Here is a 19177-nt window from a genome sequence, read left to right as displayed (position 1 = left end):
TTTTCTGACTTCCCCACAGCAAGGTCCTAAAAGCCACCTAGCCCAGGGCAATACTCCACCAGCCTGCTGGGGTTAGGCCCCTGAGTTTACTCAGTTCGCTGGGGCCAGCCCACAGAGATAGCTTCCTGTACAACTTCCTGGCCAGAGTCTCAAGGCCAACTCAGCAATCAGACCGTGAAGCCCCTCACAGACTAGAGTGGCCTGAGGAAGACAGTGCTGATAGCTCCCATTGGGAGCTCATTCCCTCACCAACAGCTCTTCCCTGCAAGGTACATACAGAGCTGTGCCTTGCACCTAGTACTTGTAACTTTCAAGATGGGTATTTTTATTTTTTTTCGAGACAGCGTTTCTCTATGTAGCCCTGACTGTCCTGGAACTCACTCTGTAGACCATGCTGGCCTTGAACTCAGAAATCTGCCTGCCTCTGCCTCCCAAGTGCTGGGATTAAAGGCGTGTGCCACCACTGCCCGGCTAAGATGGGTATTTCTGTGCCCTTTGACACCAAGAAACTGAGAGACTAGGAAGGAGCTTGGCCCAGACATCAGTCTCTTCCTACAAGGACTCTTTGAATCACCTCTCCACCTCAGCTCGGCTTAACATCTGGCTTTCTGGAAAGTAGTCTTTCTGCCGGCACAGCCTCGTGGACAATCACACTGGCTCACTCAGAGTAAGCCCCTCCCAAGCGTGTCTGCTCCCATGGGCCCAGCTTCTTCACCTGCTCTAACCTGGAAACCACTAAGTGTGTAAGCAGGAGTTCCAACCTCAGCCACTGAGTTCCTCTGCTTCTCCTTGTCTGAGCCCCAACCCCAGGATAAGAAGTGGTGGATAGAAAGGGGGATTTCTGCGACCGAGGGCCAACCTCACGGCAGGACTGGGTTCAAAGACTACGGGGTTCCCAAGAGTTGTGGACTCTATTTTGCCCGAGAGGTTTTATGAGAGCACCCTTCTCCCCAACTCCATGAATTCACCTCTCTCTGTGGCTCTGACTCCAATGGCCCTGAATACCAACCCCATGACTGGTTGTGCAAGAACCTAACCATTCACAGGCACAGGCCTGTGTGTCAACCACTCAAAAAGGGCAGCTTACTGATGAAGGAGCTCCTGCCTTCCCAACATCTGCAGCCTCAGCTCTGCAGCCAATATCTCCAGGCCATCAAGGCAGTCAGTGGGCTAAAGAGCCCTGGCTATCTCCTAGAGAGTAGAAAGGTTCAGTTCTGCTGTCTGGGCCTCCTTAGGGTGGGCACAGATCTCCAGCCTCCCTAAGCCACGAGGCTCTACTCTCTGAGGCAAGTCCCTGCCTGCTGCAGAAAGCTGGAGGCAAGGTGTGAATAGGATGTGGGAATACAGGCCTCTTCTCACTGTCCTCCTTTCCAGCAGGGTTGAGCTAAAGGAGCAGGTAGAAGCCCGAAAGCATGCAGCAATGAGTACAAACCAGTGGTACAGTTTCCAGAGGACATAGGGTATCCAGGAGCTGTGGGCTCTCGAGGACATGAGGACATGTGAGGCTCAGGCAGGTTTCCTGGAGGAGAGCCCTAGGTCTGATTTCTAGAACAGAAACAGGCTGAAGGAGTCACAGTAGGAAGGGCTCAGGGCGAACAGCACGGGGGCTGGGGGGAGCTCAGAGGACTCCTCAAGCAATGAGAAGCCAGGGTCTGGGGAGACTGGGGACAGAGATTATTGAATCCCAACAGGAGACGAACCAGGAGCCAGCTAGCTCTCTAAAAGATATGTTGCCCCTTACCAGATACAACTTGATGCAGAGGCATGTATCAAACCTATGCCTAATTCTGTTCCCACATTCCTAAACACAATAGAAGTTAAAGTGAGCCACACCCACCCTGACTACCCCAGCCAGGTCTCCAACCCCAGGCCCTGACCTGTAAGTCTATAGGGGAGTCAGAGTCCCAACAAAGGATTCTCTGCAAGAGACAAACCAATGTTGGACCCTCCCCTAATCCCAGCCTCTAGGAGTTCTGAGCTATGTGACCACCACAGGCCTCAATTTCTCCAAGTGCCTTCTCATCTAGCCAGGTAATAAACAACACTACCAGTCATGTTCTTGAAAACTGAAGACATTCAAGTCCCCTCCATGAGGGGCACTCCACCACCTTTACCTAATGTTATAATGTGAGGTTGTTAGCATTCTGTGTAAACTCCACCCCCACACATACCGGGCAGCAGCCAGGTATGCTCCTCTCCATGGTTACCTGGCAATGGCCAGGGGCCATTAGTGCCCCCTCCTCTCTCTCTTACTCCTGCTTCTCTCCCTTATCTCTTGCCCCATTTGCTCCCCCTCTCTCCCCAATCCCTTCCCCTCTCTCTCCAAGTGTTCATGGCCAGCCCCTCCTTCTCGACTCTCTCCTTCTCTCTGCCTTTCTCTGCCTCTGCTACCCTCTTAACTCCCCTCCCCATGCCCTAAATAAACTCTATTCTATACTATACCAGTGTGTGTCTGGCCCCTCAGGGGGAAGGGATGCCTTGGCATGGGCCCACCAAGGTACCCCCTTCTCCCACGACCCACCAGAACATATTCTTACAGCTCTTTCTCTTTTTATGATCACAATAGAGGTAACACGAGAATCCAAGCAGGAGGACGTATGTATGTGGCTAGGGTGAGCCTATCCTTTTTTTTTTTTTAAAGATTTATTTATTATTATATGTAAATACACTGTAGCTGACTTTGGACATACCAGAAGAGGGTGTCAGATCTCATTACGGGTGGTTGGGAGCCACCATGTGGTTGCTAGGATTTGAACTCAGGACCTTCTGAAGAGCAGTTGGTGCTCTTACCCGCTGAGCCATCTCTCCAGCCCCGGGTGAGCCTATCCTTACCAGCATTGGGCTGCCTTGACTTACACTCGATCCTCCTACCCTGGACTGGTGCCTTAAGTCCCTAAACTTGGGGACTCTCACCCCAATCAGACCAGACTCAAAGCACTTACCGGGAGATGGTAAGAGATAGCCAGCAAAACTAAGCAGGGGCCCAGGGTTAATCAGAATTAAAACAACAAAGAACTTTCTTTCACTCAGGTCCTGGCATGCCTCAGCCTGCTCAGGAGTGAGACAAGTACCTAACACTATCCAAAGGGCACAAGTGCTGGTTCTGCCCTGACACCTCAGGCCTGACAAGAGGCTGGCCCTGCGGACATCAGTACCCTATTGAGATTTGGAGGATGGCACAGATATGACCTACAGCCAGGGGTCAGTGGTATTGGATTGGAACCCACTTGCAGCACCCAGGAACCTGTACCCACTCTGGCATCTACTGACTATCTGTCTGCACAGCTCAGGCACTGAGTGTGCCAAGGGCAAAGAGAAAAATATTCCAGGCTTGGGATGGGTGCTAAGCCCTGGGAAGGGTGGGAGCACCACCAATGGGCAATATCAGCCTCTCAAAATAAGATGTTTTATATCAGGCCGGGCAGTGGTGGTGCATACCTTTAATCCCAGCACTTGGGAGGCAGAGGCAGGGGGATTTCTGAGTTTGAGGCCAACCTGGCCTACAGAGTGAGTTCCAGGACAGCCAGGGCTACACAGAGAAACCCTATCTCGAAAAACCAAAACCTCACCCAAGTTCTTGATGGGATCTCCCAGCTGCCTTCTATTTTGATCTAACCTACTCCCTGACATGCCCTATCAAGGAGAAGCAAGTTCTGCAATGCTGTATCTCAAAGGGGTGACCCTAAGCTGGCTTCCCTGGATACCACATCCCCGTGGAAGCCTCTCATGGCTCCCATGCATGGGCGCCATACCTGGTTCAAATCCACCAAAACTGTTGGTGTCTATCTCACCACCAAACCTGTTCTTCTTTGGCTCCATCAAGCAGTTTCAACAACACAGCAGAGGCTAAACCAGCTTTTTGGCTGAGGGGATGTGGCGAGACCACTGCTTCCTGCTCCAGGGCCTGGCCATTCCCAACACCTACATTTTGAAACCGAAAGCCACTTGCTTTGAGGCTAGAACTACCTAGAACTTGCCCTTTCTCTGGAATCACATCAGCAGCTCAGCCCTCCCCACCAGCGTCACCAAATGTGACGCCAGCACTCTTTATTGGCCTGAGTCCCACTAAATCCCCAGAGGCCCGAGAGATGAATGATGAAGAACTAGAAGGTGGACCTGGGCCATATACAGGCTGCATCTCTAGTATGGCTATAAGCAGGACATCCCTGAGTCCAGAATGTGTGACTCAGAACTAAACTAATGGACGCCAAGAGTCTTTCATAGACTTGATGTCCACGTTGGCTGTTGCCAATGCTCACTGATGCTCTAGGATTATTGACTGGGTTCTACCAGTGGCAAAACTGAGCCAGGGTGCTAGGTTGCTACCACAAAACACAGCACCAAGGAAGCCCATGATGTCTTCATGCCCTGGGATGTCTGACCAGGGCCTTCCTTTCCCAGGTCCCGTATCAACATTGTTCCTAATACATGTGCGGAGCTGGGTGATGGCATGTATCCTGTGCTGAGGGCAAGCTGGGTGGGGACAATGAGCTCTAGGGCTCCTGGAGACCCCCACATTTGATGCAGTGTCTGCACTAGCCAGGAGGGGGCAGCACACCGACTTCAACGAGGACGCCTGGGGAAGGGTTCCGTGATGAAGACAACCAGTCCCAATATGGAGAGGGGTGGGTGGGGCTGGAGAGAATGAGACAGGCAAAATCTCCGGGAAATGCATGCTGGCCTGGCGAGATGGCTGCTGCGGGCTGCTCTCCTACCCCAAACCACAAGCCAGCAGAGGCGGTTCAGGATTCACACTTCATTTCATCACAAACACTGACAAATTTCCACCTTTTAATTGCTTGAGAAAAAAAACCTTTCTAGAGTGCTGACGTATTAGACCAGGTCCACCCCCAAGTTCCTGGCACCTCACCCACAACTGTGGCCTGCATCTTTCATGGTCCTGCCCAGCTTGACTCAGAGGCGTCCACTACTCCCCCACCCAGTGCAGGTGCCCTGGGCATTCCGATGATCCAGGCCTTCGTACTAAACACTTGGAGATGCCCCCTAAGACTGGCATTCCATTCTGAGTTCCTCATCTAATGAGCAGCTCTCCACCCCAGTGACCCCTGAACAGATTGGTTCAGTGGTTAGACAACAGATTCATTGGGTTCAGCCCTGGCTTCCCCATCCCCCAGACTTGTAACTCACTCTCAGCCTCAGTCTCTTCACCTGAGGAATAGATCCCACAGCTCCCATGTGGGCCATCTAGTGAGGTGATCGGTTTTCTCCAGGATACTTGGCTTCCACTGGCAAAGCCTTTCTCAGTCACACTGAAAATTGAGGAAGTGTCAGAGAATGCTTTGGAAATTCTCTTGCTTGACATCAGGCAACGCTTCCCCATTACACTTCCATAGGTCTGGCAAGATGCTCCATCGGTCCCACAACCTTTGGCTGAACTGCATTCCCACAGTATCTGAATTTGATCCAAAAACACCAGAATGCATTCTAGTTCCACACAGCAGAATTAATCCTACCTTCCCTGCTTTCCAAGGCCCCATGTGCAGACCACTGTCCCTTCTGAAGGACATGTTCCAGCCCCTCACAGAGTCTGGCTCCCTTTCTATTCCTCCCTTCAATGCTGTGACCTAGATTCTCCCCCAGCATCAACTCCTGGGTACAGGGACCTCCCTAAGTTCATCCCTGTATGTCCTGGTATGTGCCTGGAGTGTCCAGTATGATATAGGCAACACATTCTTCTTATAGGTTCTGTCTATATCCCAACATCTGGTGCCCCAGTACCCCATGGCTCTCAGTTCACGGTGCTCTCTTGCCAAATGAAACCATCTTGACAGTGGGTCTCAACTGTGAGCTGCAACCCTGTTTGGGGGTCGAATCACCTTTTTACAGTGGTCACCTGTCAGATATCTTGCATATAATGAGAAGTACATTATTGATTCATAACAATAGCAAAATTACAGTTATGAAGTTGCAGTGAAAATTATTTTATAGTCGGAGATCACCACAACATGAGGAACTATATTTAAGGGTCTCAGCATTAGGAAGGTTGAGAACCACTGGGCTAGACACATGTACCCACCTTCTTCATCCTTAGAGGGGAAAGGGGGTTCTGTTTACATGAAGGATGTCCTTGAAGCTCTGCACTCTGGAGCAAGCACTGAGCCTTCCCAGGGTGAGCTTTTCCTCACAGTATCTGTATTGATAAAGCAAGGGTAGCAAGCTGCTGGGCAGCCTACACTCACCCTTTGCCCCTGAGCTTCTCCTGATCCTCTGAAGTCTATAAGAATATAGTCAGGGGCAAAATCTACTAATAACTGTGGAACACTGTCTCCTCTGAGGTCAGAGTTGAGGGCCCTGGTTGGATAAAGAACGCAATGAAGGGCAGGGCCTTCCCAGGTCTAGCCTGCTCTTCCTCTCCAACATCCAGCAGCTGAGAAGATAAAGCTCTGAAGACACCTACATCATAGGCACATGATGCAGCCAAGACATGGGGGCCAGGAATCCAGAGAGGATCCTGCCTATAGCTGGACCAGGGAGACCGAGAATCTTTCTGTGTGCCAAGGCCACTAACTTGGTAGCTCACAGTCACCTGTGCCAAAGTTAATATTCTGTCCTTTCCATGGAGTCACTGAGGTAGCCTCACAGTCCCAGGGTCCTGGAAGGCATTTCCTATGAAGCTTGGTTCAGAGCAGCCTTGGGGCCCATCTCTGGAAAGACAGTTGTATTCCCCCAAAGGCAGAAAGTCCACCTTCCATGAGGATAGCAGTGCTGGGTCCCAATCTCTGTAGACAAGGCAGGGCTCCAGGCAGGAGGCTAAGGGCCAGATGCTCACACCTGAAAACCCTGGCAAAGAAACAGAACCCCAGGCCTCAGTTTGCTCCTCAAAAACGGGGAAGTCCAAGGAGCCATTGGGGCTCAGGACAGAGGGACGGGCACCTGCCTCACCACAATCTGCAGTGAAGCAGACAAGTGATACTGAAGGGATGAAGGCCCCATCTCTCACACTCAGTGGTACTCTGGCACTCAAGTACTAGGGGCAAAGGGAGACAGTCAGAACTTTGTTCTCTACGGGCAAATCCCACAACTTGAAGCCCAGGATCCAAGCTGGCATCATCCTCTATCTGGGGCTGCCTATTAATAATCCGTGGAAGTGGCCACCTCTGACTCACACCCTTGTGACATCCATTCCACCAGACATAGTGACACATCAACCAGCATCGGGAAGCAATGTTTCATGTGAGCTAGCCAAACCAGAGGATTACACAGACAGTGCCTCAGATAGAGGAAAGCTTCTGTAAAGGCCTTGGAGTCAGGACAGGAGAAGGTGCACACACCTTTAGACCTGCCAGACAGGGTGCCACGGGGCATAGCACTCAGCTGAAGCAGACAGGGTCTAAGCACCTGGGCCTGGGCACCAAGCAGGCCTATGCTCCTGTTCCAACTTTGTCCCTTTGCAATGAGGCAAGCCATGTCTCTTCCTAAGAATGGCATTCTAAGGACCAAACCAAACGATTCACAATGACTTCGTCACAGGCACTGGGCCTAGTATTAGTGTCAGAGTCCTTGCAGAGCTTGGATCCCAGCACGAGGGCACAGACACACTGAGGGAACGCACTGGGCATATTGTATGTGGTCATGAAGTTCATGCCGGTGGGGAGGGCACAGATGAAGTGAGAAAGGCAATCAGAGATCCATCCCCATTGCTCCATGTCAGAGCCATGGGCAGAGGTCAGGGGTCAGCCATGGCATACTGAGTAAGCACCTGAAATGTCCTAGTGCTGGCCCAGTGCCACTGTATGAGACGGTCCACTGCAGCTCTCTGCTGGGGTCTCCCAGGGTACTCTAGAGACACCAGCCCTGATCTCCAAGGTTGTTGGTGGCCTTGGCTGCTCCATTCTCTATGACTTAACACTTGGGCCTTTTTCATATCACGTTGGCTTCCTTGAGCCACACAAACTCAAGCTTCCTGGATATCCATAGCCAGGGCACTTTCCAGCCCTTCACTCCAGTGGGCTCCAGGCCACTTGGGTCCAGCATCACCAAGCCTGGCCTTCATTCTTGGCTCCTCTATACCCCACAGTTTACTGTGAATGTTCTGACCCCCTGTCCACCCTGCCACAGGTAGGGCCCATCAGGCTGAGTCAGCTGACCTCCCCCTCTGCCCACCCTCCATACCCTCAGGTCTGTTTTAATCCATTGTCTCTCTCCCCTTTCCCACCCCCAAATATTACTACTTTTTTTCTAAAGATTTATTTATTTATTTTATGTGTATGAGTACGCTGTAGCTGTATAGATGGCCGTGAGCCATCATGTGGCTGCTGGGAATTGAACTCAGGACGGCCCCGCTCACTCTGGCCCTGCTTGCTCGAACATAATACACTGTAGCTGTCTTCAGACACACCAGAAGAGGGCGTCAGATCTCATTACGGGTGGTTGTGAGCCACCATGTGGTTGCTGGGATCCGAACTCAGGACCTTCGGAAGAGCAGTCAGTGCTCTTACCCACTAAGCCATCTCGCCAGTCCAAATATTACTATTTTTAAGCTGGTCTAAGTTGTTGTTTAATTTTTATTCTCTGGATTTATTTTATCCCTTAGTCTTTTGGATTTTGTCTTTTATTCCTTCAGTTTTTGTTATTTGTTCTCTACAGGAGTGGGGTTTCACACATGCACACATGCACACATGCACTGGGTAACTGTTCCACCACTCAGGTACACCTCCAAGCCCCCTTTTGGTGATGCAAGGTCTTGCTATGTTGCCCAGATGGCTCTGAACTTGAGACGATAGTTTGAATCTTTGCGGCATATGTAATAAAGTTTTAGGTTTCTTTTTAGGCAACACCTTGCCCTTTCATTTGGTTCCTCTTGGGGTCAACCACAGGCCATCAGAGGTAGCACAGGTGGTGATCTGGACCTTCTGTTGGGGCCTCAGTAGGCAAGAGGCTGTGGAGAGCTGCTGTAGCCAGGTCTAGGTCTTGAGTTGGACAGTGGGGGAGAGAAAAAGATGTACCAGGGGGAAGGAACTAGGGGACACACAGGAAGAACTGTGGAGAGGGACCAAAAGCAGGAAGGAGGTGCAGGCCAGACCCTGGCTTGCGGAACTGAGAACTGGCTGTTCCTCCTCAGCTGGGAACCCAGGGCCTCAAAGGCCTGGTGGTGGACACCATGACTCACCGCCTATGGCTGGCTCCTATCCTCACCCTTCGGCATGGTCCCACAGGGTACCCAGCTGACCTGAACATTCCCAGGCACTCTCACACTACCCCATCGTTTGGAGGGCCCAGTGAGGACAAGGGTCTGGCCAAGGGCCCTTGTGGACAGGAAAGGGGCCCAGGCTTAACCTTCTTTCAGAAGTCTGGTCTAGTCTTTGACAACCAGAAGAAGCCAGTCAGGGGGAAGAGGAGAATCTTCTCTCCACCCATCCAGTGGCCCAACCCTGTTTCCTTCCCAAGGCCAGGCCTCCTTATACCTCACCTCCTGCTTTGAAACCGCCTGCCTCAGACACAGCATGAGCTTTTAAAGGTGACTGGACTCAGCCTCAGGGTTCCAGGTCTTCGTCCTTGAAGTACTATGACATCCTGTGCCCCTCTCACACTGTTCCCTGACCACCTTGTGCCATCAGTACCCATAAACTTACTCCTGGCCTTCTAGTCAGGTGCCCCATGATCAGGCTGTGGGACAATATCCTTAAGGCCCTCAGGCAGCAGGGTAGGGAGGCTTCTGAAGATGACAGGCCTCTAGTGGCAGTACCTGTCCCATTGTTCCCTGCGTCTGCTTCTCCAAGTCCAGCCCTCCTTCAGAGGCCTTGACCACCACAGCCTCAGATCTATGTTAACCTCAAATCCCATGCTTTCCTATCTGCACAGAGTCCATGTTCCCGTGCCTAGGACGGCAGCACCTGGCCTTGTTACCTACCCCTTGGAGACTCCCACAGGGAATGTGGTTTCTGGTGGTCAGCAGAGCCCAGGTCTATGCTTCTATGTGGCAGCCTCTCTTTCTGGCTACAGACGGACCACGGGGCCGTAGCACAGCTCTATCACTGCTATAGACACAGCCTCAGGAGAAGAAGGCTGGCTCCTCCCACCAGAGACACAGGGGTCAGCAGCAGCAAAGAGAACCCCAGCAGAGAGACATGGCTATAAGAAGAGGAAGCTAAGCTGACCGGAACCACTAGACCCAGTTCTTTCCAGCTTTGTTCCCTATCTGTAGGTCCTTTTGTAAAACTTTACCACTCCCTAGTTGCTTGACCCCAACCCCACCATTGGCATCCGTAGGTCTGTGTCTTCGTTTGTTTGTTTGTTTGTTTGGTTTTTGTTTTGTTTTTTTTTCAAGACAGGGTTTCTCTGTATAGCCCTGGCTGTCCTGGAACTCACTCTGTAGACCAGGTTGGCTTTGGACTCAGAAATCCACCTGCCTGCCTCCCTCCCAAGTGCTGGGAATAAAAGCGTGTGCCACCACTGCCTGGCAGGCCTGTCTTTATACCTACTCCTCACCAACTTCTTCAGGAGATACTGTTGTAGGGTGGAGGTACTGAGATGGTCCCCAGACCTCAAAGAGAGCTTTTATTTTTTCCTTTGTGTGTGTGTGTGTGTGTGTGTGTGTGTGTGTGTGTGTGTGTGTTTTCGAGACAGGGTTTCTCTGTGTAGCCCTGGCTGTCCTGGAACTCACTCTGTAGGCCACGCTGGCCTCGAACTCAGAAATCCACCTGCCTCCCAAGTGCTGGGATTAAAGGCGTGCACCACCACTGCCTGGCCTGAGACAGGATCTTACTGTGTAGCCTCAGCTGACCTACAACTTGCTATGTAAACTAGATTGGTCTCAGGCTTGTGGTCATCAGCCTGCTTCTCCTTCCAAGAGCTAGGACTAGAGGTATGTATCATCATGCCCAGCTCAGAGTGATCCTTAAAAACAGAAACCAAAGGACAGTAAGGCACTTACCACACAAGCAGAAGGGCGTGAGTTCCAATCCCCAGTCACCCACATAAACGGAGTAAGGCAGTCTACATCCGTAATTCCAGTACTGGAGGGTGGACTGATACAGGAGGATTAGTGAGCCCAAATTGGTAAGTTCTAGGTTCAGTGAAAGATCCAACCTCAAAAATACAGTGGAAAACAATTGAGAAGACACCCAATATCAACCTTGGTTTTCTACGTGTATGTATACATATGTGTACATGAATGTTCTGGTTGGTTGGTTAGTTGGTTGGTTGGTTGGTTGGTTGGTTTTCGAAACTGGGTTTTTCTGAGAAGCCCTGGTTGTTCTGAAACTCACTCTGTAGACCAGGCTAACCTCAAACTCATAGATCTGCCTGCCTTTGCCTCCCAAGTGCTGGGATTAAAAGCGTGCACCACCACCCACTGACTGACATATGTGCACATAAAGTCCCCCGTACAAAAACACATACACATGTAATCATACACACACACACTCACATACACACACAAATCACAGAACACAACCTCTATGCACACAGGACCTATATTGGTCAGGACCACTCCTTTCTCCCTGCCTCTGACCAGCAATCTTTCCCTGCCCTGCCCTCACTCCACAGGTACCGTGTGTACCATTCTCAGATATCCTGAGTAGGCTGAGGCCTGTGAATCTCTTCCTGTCTCTCTAACTCCCAGCCCCCAAACAGCTACTCCCTTGGTGCCCAGGGGAAGAACCCTGATTGTGGAAGGGGTGTCTGAGGCAGAGCCCAGAGGCAGGGGGTAGAGGAAGGTCCTTTCTCAACCCTCTTCCTTCCTGGGCAACTTCCTGTCTCCGGAGTGGGCACAGCCACCACGAACCACAGCACTTCACCCTCCTGGTCACATTTTTGAGAAAATAAGAAGGTTGATATCAGAGATTGAACTTTCTTGAAACTGAACAGTGAACTGGGGAACTCAGTGATGACCTCTGTTCCTACTTTAAGTGCAGTAGACCCAACAGCAGACTCCATAGCCAGCAAAACCAGGGCCAGGCCCCACCTTCCTGAGCAACTATAGCCTTGGTTCTGAAAGCTCAGTTCTAGAGAAGTCCGGAAGCCAGGTGATTTTAGAGGGCCCCTGTCCTATGGATCCATCCTGGGGCAGAAGTCCCAGCCCTGGCATGTGCTAAGTTCAAAAACTGGAATGAGGTTCCCCGGACCAGTGCACTCACCTGGTAGAATTGGACAGACAAGCAATAGGAAGTTTAGGCAGGAATTCACAAGGAAGGGAGGCCAGCTCGAGGCACAATTCAAAGACCCAAGACAAGTGGGTGCAGGTCAGAGATAGTTGCAATTCCAGCTTCAGGCCAAGGCCTAACTCTTAGTGCCATTAGCTCTGGTCAGTGGGGAACTCTAGAGAGCCTGACTCCAACTATGGAGGCCCTCAGGCCTGCATAGATCCAGTTTCCACTGAGTTACCTCTATATATCCCAGTGCTAGCAGTGGCTGGGTTTCCCTCACCATCACATACCTTCTATGTGTATGTGATGAGGCTAGACCTTCTAGGTCTGCCTTTTTTTTTTTTTTTTTTTTTTTTTTGAGACAGGGTTTCTCTGTGTAGCCCTGGCTGTCCTGGAACTCACTCTGTAGACCAGGCTGGCCTTGAACTCAGAAATCCTCCTGCCTCTGCCTCCCAAGTGCTGGGATTAAAGGCGTGCGCCACCACTGCCCGGCTATGTCTGCCCTTTTACAGAGAGGGTAGAAAGTGTCCAGCTCACACAGTATGGTCTGTAGGAGGCATCTGCACCAACCCAGTCACAGGAGGCCATTTCTGTGTACCTAGAGGCTTCTGACAACAGAACATAATGGCATCAGGGGACTTGATCCCTTCCTTGCTCTGCCATGGTCAGACCCATGCAGCTGGCCACTGATCTGCCTGCCAGGACCAGGCCTCCACACTATTTGCCTAGTTGTCTCACCTTCTCTGGGACCTCTTACAGGTGCCAGCTCTTGGAGCTCAATACCTAAGAACCTTCTGGCAGGCAGCTAAGGGGAGACCAGGTTGACCCCAATGTTGGTCTCAATGTGGATCTTCTTCCCTTTCTTCTCATCCTTCCTTTCTTTCTTTTTAAGGGAAGAGCATGAATGCAGTACCCCACTACTGCAAACTATGCGGTCAAGTTTCCCTCACGTGAGGAAGCTGTAGGTGTCAGCACACCTGAAGGATAAACCTTGCCCTGGGAAAACCACCTTCACAGCCATGGAGTCTCCCTGCCAGGTAAGTGTCACTGTTTGTCTTTCAACAGGAGCAGCCACAGAGAAAAGCACTATGTCAGTTTAGGGCAGGGCCACATGTGGCAACTATTTTTCCTACCAGAAAAGAATTCCCTGTCCTCCTACCTGTCTTGCTTGCTGAAGCCAATGAGACCAGGCTCAGGAGAGGCTGGGTCCCCGCTGCTGAGTGGCAGATGGGAGGAACTGTGACAGAAACCTAGAGAGCTTCATGAGAGGCCCCAGCACAACAACCCACTATTGTCTGAATGGAAACTGCCAACCCAGGCAGCACAGTTCCAGGATGACGGGCTGTGTTTGTCTCCGGTGCTCAGCAGAGAGGAAAGTGGCAAACCAACTTCAAAGCCTGGCAAAGTTTTCTACTACCACTGCCAGTGATGCCCAACCCACCCAGCCTGCAGGGACCTTCCTACTCAGGGAGGCCCTGTAGCTCTCAGTGCTAGGCTGCATGAGTTCCCGATCGGGGGCAGGGGAGGGTGTTGTGGACAGATAGATTCCTGTGTATACTGAGCTGTGAAGAGGCCCACAGCTCAGGAGTAGGGCAGGATACAGGCAGCCAAGAGACAGGGTTTCTCTGTGTAGCCCTGGCTGCTGGAACTTACTCTGTAGACCAGGCTGGCCTCGAACTCAGAAATCTGCCTTCCTCTGCCTCCCAAGTGCTGGGATTAAAGGCATGCACCACCACTGCTCAGCAATCATTATGTCTTTAACAAAAATTCCTTCTCAGAGAGTGTTGTGGGATGGGCCAGACACTGAGTTACAGCATCTGCCAGCCATCCTTGTCCTCGAGCCTGTGGGTCTGCCCACTCCTATGGTCCAGGCTTGGCTTTGGGCCTGGCACACACAGCATACAGCATGCTTGGAATGGGCACTGGTCCAGATAAGCAGCTTACTGAAATGGAGTCTGCCAATGTCATAGATGCAGGGAATAAGGTGGAGTAGAAATCCTCAGCTCCCTATCCAGCTCCCAAGTGAACTATGAGTGCTGTTCTAGACTTTCAAAGCTATGAAGTAAAGCTAAAACCCACCCCAGCATTCTAAGCCCCCAGACCAGCCCTGGCCTCATCCCATCCTGGTTAGGAGTAGGCAGCTGTAAGTGCTTGGCCATCTTCTTACCTATCTTAGCAAGGTGGGTAGAGCCATAGGGAGAAGCCCTGGGAACAGGTGTTCTTCTAAAACCACAGGACAGATTATAATACCCTGAGGTCCAGGTCGTAGAAACTCTCAAATTAGACATGTTGTCTGTTCAGGAACAAGAACAGGAATTCCCAACTCAGGCCTGAGAATACTAACGTGAGAGGCTTCTCCAGTGAGTGCTTCTCACCAGCTGCTGCTTGAAGTCTGAGAGAGCTGTCATTTAAATGTCATTGAAATCCCATTAGCTAATCCTGATCTGATCCCATTTAACGGGAAAGGTGCTGAAGCCCAAAACCTCAAGTTGGACAAGACGGGGACTGTGGCTTTTGTCTTGGTTCTTGTGACAAGCTCTGTGCCTTTCCTGGTCAGTCTCTGGACTCTCAGAACCCCAGGAAACCAGCCTGAGCTGGTTTAGCCCTGGGCCATGAGAGAGCACAGCTCTGGTCATGGCATGCATTTTACCAGCCTGGCAGATGCCAGGCCAAGGACCACACCTCCTTCTGCAGGCTCAAGCAGGCAGACGCCCTGCACCCTACTCAGCGGCCTAAAGCAAGGGTGTTTGGCTGCGGGCCATTCTATTATGGCCAGTGGGTGTGCAGTAAGCATGATTCAGAGAGAAGCAGACAGCAATTCCTGGAATCAGAGTTTGGCTGTAGGGCATGAGAGTGTATGCTACCAGGGTGCCCGCTGGCTCGTGACAACCTCCCTGGGCTACTGTGCAAAGTGATCAAGCCAATGCTGTTCCTGGAAGCCAGCTAGCAAAAATCACTTGGGTATATCTGGAAACTCTATGGCCAGCTCACATGGACCAAGTTGTTCCTAAATCCTTGGAAGCAGTGATTACCTCATGAAGCAACAGGGAGGCTAATCACTTGATGCCAGAACCTCAGAAGTCAACACTGGGAGCAGCAGAAGGAACAGCACCTGGGTCCCTGCGAAGCCCCCTTCCTGAAGCCCACCTGTTTCATTCCTACTGTTCCCTGGAGTTCATGGGTGAGGGTGAGGCACTAAGCCCAAGTCCAGCCATGTGGCCCTACATCTGCACTTTGCTTTACAGAACAGAAAAGTGAGAGTCAAGAAGTATAATTTGGGGCTAGAGAGACGGCTCAGCGGTTAAGAGCACTGGCTGCTCTTCCAGAGGACTCTGGTTCAATTCCTGGCACCCACACGAGAGCTCACAGCTGTGTGTAACACCAATTCCAGGAGAACTGACACCTTCACACAGACATCCTGGCAAATCACCAATGTACATAAAATGAATAAATCATTTAAAAGAAAAAGAAATATAATTTGCCTGGGAGGCCCGGGACCCTGGCTCATGGCAAGAGGCAGCAGCACTTCTCTGGGCTGAGGGGCAGTGAGTGGGGTGGAAGTGGGCATGGACGATTCCCACAAGCCCTAGGCACTGCACACACGGGACCATCTCCAGCCTTGAATGCCCAAATAGCACTACTGGGACTCCAGAGGCACCCTGGGGTACTCTACTCTCAGAGGAGGACTCTGTGGTACAAAGAGCTCCCTTTCTCACTCTCCAAACTCCTCTCCATGCTTTCACCACATCTGGCACACAAAGGGCATTTTGGAAATTGAACTCAGGACCTCTGAAAGAGCGGTCGGTGCTCTTAACCTCTGAGCCGTCTCTCCAGCCCCACAAAGGGCATTGTGATCAATGATTTGCCATCTTCTCTGGTCTGTCTGTCTGTCTGTCTGTCTGTCCCTACGTAAGTTTCATACCCAGCTCAGAGAATCCCTTTCCCATAAATCTTGCCTTTCCCAGACTCTGGGTTCCCCATCTCCTCTGCCCAGGCTGCCTACTTATGCCAAGCAGGGCTATAGAAGAGCCATACATGTCTGTGCCCGGGGAATCTGGAAGGACATGAATCAGCCAGATGATGGCAGGGTAAGATCTGTCAGAATCTCTGACCCTTGGTCCCCACAATGGAGCTTTGAGAACTAAACTCACACTGGTCAGTCTTTGTGGACACAGGTGTTTGCCCTCAGGACCAATGCAGGCAGGAACCTGGATGCCTGCCCTATGCCCCAGGTCTCTCCAGGCCTGGCTTTGCCCCACCTCAACCACAAGTCAAAATGGCCTGTTGTCCCTGCCTGACCAGAACACACTTAGAGGAAGCACCCCCAGCATCCGAGGATCAGCTACTCACCACTAGCAGACTGGGCACTGGTAACCACCCTTGGGTGGAAAGTGTTTGCCAGTCCTCATGTTACAGATGTAAGGGAGGCTGACCAGGAGGAAATGCCTGATGAATAACATGTTGTTGGATTTGAACCCAAGCCCCCAGCCTGAGTTTGGGCCCTTCCGTCTGCCCTTCTGTGACTAAAGCAGGTCATTTTGACTCTCTGGACCTCTTGGATTTCTGTAGGACTATATATGCACATGCATCCATATGGGGACAAAAGGATACGGGGGGGGGGCTGACTCAGCACCCCACTTCCTCTATCCACGTGGAAAGGGAGGGTCAAGGCAGTCCTTCTGTCTCTCCTAGCCCAGCCTCCTGAGTGGGCTTCTCTCTAACTCTGTAGGGGCTCCCACCTGAAAGGCTGGGCTCTCTTCTTACTCCTCTCCTGCCAGATAAATTTGCCCATCAGTTTTTGTCTACCCTTTAGTTTTGTCCCCTCTGCCAGAGTGTGTCTCCACCCAGAACCCAGAGCCAGGTCCCAGAGAGGCAGAGGGGGCATGAGAAAGGAGGTGGGCAGGGGCTGTGGTTCACATCTCCTTGAAGCCTTCCTAGGCTCCAGGAGTGGAGAGCTATGTCTGGGCCCCTAGGCTGGGCTTCCCTGTCAGGAAAAGAACAAGGTGGTCTACAGGGACCGAAGCCAGCGAGGACAACCCTCACCTAGGTCGCAGAGTTGACCTGAGTCTATGTACTTGCTCCCAGCCCAGCACCTAACTCCTGGACCCATTCTGTTGTGAACAGTTCTGTGCATATCACCGTTGATCCAGCGGGTGATATTCAGAGCCCCTTCCGGTGGGATTTAGCATCCTTAATAGCAACATGTAGTAACACCTGAGGTTCCACACTGTGCCCAGCGAGGGTGGCTTCTCAGGAGCTCTTATTGGAGTCACCTGACTGCCAGTGTCAAGGAATGAGCAAACAGAAAAGCAGAGAGAGAGAGAGAGAACAGGAGTTGCGTAGGGTCATGGGAGGTGGCAGAGGGAGTTGGCTCCAACACGACTCTCAATCTGTTAACAGGCAAGGCCCAGAGCCACAGAAGCGTGGAGGTGGAAACCCACACGTCCGCTAACTTTACAACTCCATGAACACTCTTCTATCTTCTCAGAGACTCACTCCTACTCAAAAAAAAAAAAATCTCCAAACTCCCCACCCCCACTCAGTCATTCACGCGTCAGTGTGAATCAGCACGAACAGGTGGCTTTTTCTCTTAAACTTCATGGAGCCTCTAAAGGAAGAAAAGTTTGGAGGGAATAGAAGCAGATTCACCTCCCAAGTTTTTGGAAACCCCGATAGATGAGCCCTGTAACCTGGGCCTAGCAACGGGTGCCAGAGGAGCCGGAGGGACGGAAGAGTCACAGGACACGCGAAACACAGCCCTATCTCCTAGACTGACCACCCAGCCCTGAGCCCAGACTGCCGCCGTCCGCCCTGAGAACCCCACTCCCACCTCACAGCGGAACACAGGTTCAAGGGACCTAGGCAGGTCTCTAAGACACGACTGTGCCGCGCACGTCCACGACCCATCCCGAAACCCATGCAGTGCCTTACCCGCCGGTTCCCAGCCCACGGACCAGGCGTCCGGGAGGCGGATCCCAGCTCTGTCGCTCCGCTTGCAGCCAGCTGTGCCCTCAGCCAGGCACTCTGGTGCAGGCACCGCCTCCAAACTGGCCCCACCTCCCAGGTTCAGACCCCGCCCTCGCACTGCCAGTCCGCCCCACCTCCTGCTCTGGCAGCTTTTAACACACCTTTTCTAGTTGGTCAGAGATTGGTTGGTGGGCTAAGGTGTAGGGTTTGTAACCAGCAACTGGTAGGTGCTCGCTAGATGTAGGCAGATGTTTGAGTGAGCAGAGCCTCTCTCTCTCTCTCTCTCTCCTCTCTCTCTCTCTCTCTCATCTCTCTCTCTCTCTCTCTCTCTCTCTCTCTCTCTCTCTCTCTCTCTCTCTCTCTCTCTCTCTCTCTCTCTCTCTCTCTCTCTCTCTCTCTCTCTCTCTCTCTCTCTCGTATGCGTGTGTGTACACACCCCGTCTATCTATCCGGTGGCCTCCATGGGGAAATGTCTGATTTTTCTCTGGGGTAGCCGTATGTGTTTGCTGTGCTGGGTGGGGGGTGACTCAAATCTAGGCACAAATAAGGGCACCTGGTCACCTGGTCACCTGGTCACCTGGTCACTAACCTCTCACAGTCATGAAGGGTTTGCTGGGAACCTGTGGAGTCTTACTAGAGAGTTTTCAGCTACATCTAAAGGAAATATTGCCTATGGGACAAGGGCTGGAAATTCATAGCTAGCGCTGGGTTGCCCAAGAACACAAGGCTTCCTGTGCATAGCCATGTAAGCCTTTAGCTAAGCCCACCTGTAGGCCCAGGGGAACCATATGCAGGGAGCAGGGGCCTGGGGATAGGTGACTTCCTAGGAAGAGATGACTTCCTAAGAGAGCCCTGGGGCCAGGCAGGGATGTGAGCCTGGTGTGGAGCCAAGCTAGCAGAACTTTATTTACAAGAGTGGAATTTTTAGAGAAGGAATTATCCCTGTGGGGACTTCCAGGTTCTAGACCTAGGAAACTATGGGCTAAGGAAGAACAGGTTCTGGAGGGAGCTACTCAGGTGGGAAGGGCCCAGCTCCTGCAGCGACCGGGGTTTCCATGGATGTTCCAGACCAGGCTAAGGTTGGATAGGAGTCACTCACGCTG

General features: G+C 51.8%; 1 protein-coding gene and 1 non-coding gene across 3 annotated transcripts in view; both read right to left on the bottom strand.

Moving 5' to 3' along the window:
* Positions 1-18153, bottom strand: part of Sh3bp2 (SH3 domain binding protein 2) — a 40733-nt gene extending 22580 nt beyond the window's left edge. Inside the window, exon 1 of one of the 2 annotated variants that reach the window (XM_031341055.1) lies at positions 18039-18153. The gene's annotated coding sequence lies outside the window, so the exon portion shown is untranslated. Of the gene's footprint in view, positions 1-9871; positions 10026-18038 lie in introns of those variants that run through there. The other variant, XM_031341056.1, reaches the window with a different exon arrangement.
* On the bottom strand, positions 12997-13152 carry LOC116071488. The gene has a single exon (XR_004110921.1). It is a non-coding gene; the product is annotated as a U1 spliceosomal RNA (small nuclear RNA).
* Positions 18154-19177: the final 1024 nt, after the last annotated feature.

Source organism: Mastomys coucha, unplaced genomic scaffold, assembly GCF_008632895.1.
Source record: "Mastomys coucha isolate ucsf_1 unplaced genomic scaffold, UCSF_Mcou_1 pScaffold22, whole genome shotgun sequence".
NCBI classification, from domain to species: Eukaryota; Metazoa; Chordata; class Mammalia; order Rodentia; family Muridae; genus Mastomys; species Mastomys coucha.
Note: the sequence above shows the minus strand (reverse complement) of the source record. Positions and strands in the feature narration are given on the sequence as shown.